The 2187-nt window shown below is 39.0% G+C and overlaps 1 protein-coding gene across 4 annotated transcripts in view; it reads right to left on the bottom strand.

Moving 5' to 3' along the window:
- LOC106876744 (GATA zinc finger domain-containing protein 16) overlaps window positions 1-2187 on the bottom strand; it is a 98241-nt gene that overhangs the window by 86307 nt on the left and 9747 nt on the right. Inside the window, exon 2 of one of the 4 annotated variants that reach the window (XM_052967947.1) lies at window positions 1828-1904. The exons of the other annotated variants lie outside the window; for them this stretch is intronic. The gene's annotated coding sequence lies outside the window, so the exon portion shown is untranslated. The remainder of the gene's footprint in view (window positions 1-1827; window positions 1905-2187) is intronic. 4 annotated transcript variants of the gene reach the window in all.

Below are 2187 nucleotides of genomic sequence, written 5' to 3'. Positions count from 1 at the left end.
TGTGTGTGTCTATGTGTGTATGTATGTGTGTCTATGTGTGTATGTATGTGTGTCTATGTGTGTATGTATGTGTGTCTATGTGTGTATGTATGTGTGTCTATGTGTGTATGTATGTGTGACTATATATGTATGTATGTATGTCTATGTGTGTATGTATGTGTGTCTATGTGTGTATGTATGTGTCTATGTGCGTATGTCTGTGTGTGTTTCCCAACACCAATTGATAACCGGTGCTGGTATGTTTACTTTCCTGTAAGTTAGCGGTTCGGATAAACAACGACAAAATAAGTACCAAAGTTTAAAAAAATTACAGGGATCGATTCGTCCGACTAGAATTCTTCAAGGCTGTGCCCCAGTATGGCCGTAGTCTAATGACAGCAACAAACAAAAGATTTTATATATATGTTTATGGTTCCCTGATATGCAGAATTACCATTTTTGCCTCATGAACAACCCCCACCATATCTTGACGCATGTTTCATATACTTCATCGACACGGCTGCGATTTGAACTCAGAACGTAAGAGAAAGAAAACCAATCATAACGTGGAACTGTGCTAACCGTTTTTTCACGAGTAATATTAACCAATCAGAGAATCGAAGATGTATTGTAGCAAAGAGGAACAAAGCTACTTTTGGGTGTGAATATTAAAGTTTTACAAGGAAAATAAAACGCTTGGAGGCATTTCGTCCGTCTTTACGTTCTGAGTTCAAATTCAGTCCCGGCCCGCTTTAGCATTTATCCTTTCAGGGTCAATAATATAAGAATCATTTGAGTACTTAGGTCGATGTAATCAACTAGCAAAGAGGTCCCAACACATCGACGTGACGATGTTTTTACAGTGCACACTCGTTCGGGTTTAGGGTTAGTGTTAGGGTCTGGGGTTAGTTTTAGGGTTAGAATTACGTAGATGCGTCGGGACCTCTGTGTTTAAGTAGTACCGATAAACTTACGTACCACCCTCCCCAAATTGTTGGGCTTGTACCTTAATTTGAAGCAAATATAACTCTTTTACATAAGAAAAATATATACTTTAAGGGCCTACGAAATTGTCACTCCGTCGGTTACGACGACGAGAATTCCAGTTAATCCGATCAACGAAACAGCCTGCTCGTAAAATTCATGTGCAAGTGGCTGAGTACTCCACAGACACGTGTACCTTTAACGTAGTTCTCAGGGAGATTCAGCATGACACGGAATGTAACAAGGCTGGCCCTTTGAATTACAATTACTACTCATTTTTGTCAGAAAGTTGTGGCCTGAAGCAACGTGAAATAAATTGTCTTGCTCAAGGACACAACGCGTCACCAGGAATTGAACTCACGACCTTGCGATCGCGAGCGGAATGCCCTAACCACTACGTGAATTAAGGGTCTGGTTAAAATCTGATTATTTGCACATCTCATAGGCCTATATCGACGCACACACATCTGTACACAGACACGTGTGTGTGTGATATATATATATATATATACACACACACACACACACACACATATATATATATAAACATACATCTACATATTTAGCTACATTCATATACACGTGACTGTGTGTTAACAAGCTTGCTTCCCAACCACATGGTTCCAGGTTCAGTCCCACTGCATGGGCACCGTGGATAAATGTCTTCTATTCTAGCCTCGGACCGACCAAAGCATTGTGAGTAGATTTGGTAGAAGGAAACTGAAATGAAACCTACATGTGTGTATGTGTATTGTGTGTTTGCGTCTGTTTGTCCAATCGCTTGACAACCGATGTCTGTGTATTAACGTCCCCGTAACTTAGCCGTTCTGCAAAAGAAACCGATAGAATAAGTACTAGACTTACAAAGAATAAGTCCTGATGACGATTTGTTCGACGAAAATCCCTTAAAGTGGTGCTCCAGCATAGCCGCAGTCAAATGACTGAAACAAGTAAAAGAATAAAAAAACAAAAATAATACAAATACAATTTTTGATTGGGTAGTTATATATTTTAAGTTTTCAATTTGTCGAAATTTAGAATTTTCCTTTGATCTTTTCAGGTGGGGCGAAGAGATATAATAAATAATGGCCAGGTGTTGGGGTACCTTTTATTGCTGATTATAAATCATACAATCATATGCGGGTCAGTGTTTGTAACAGACAACGTTATTGTTATTTAATACAAAGCAAGTGACAGAAACTTTAGAAGATGGATAAGGTGGTG

Source organism: Octopus bimaculoides, chromosome 5, assembly GCF_001194135.2.
Source record: "Octopus bimaculoides isolate UCB-OBI-ISO-001 chromosome 5, ASM119413v2, whole genome shotgun sequence".
In the NCBI taxonomy this organism is placed as follows: Eukaryota; Metazoa; Mollusca; class Cephalopoda; order Octopoda; family Octopodidae; genus Octopus; species Octopus bimaculoides.
This window is presented reverse-complemented; position numbering and strand designations above follow the sequence as displayed.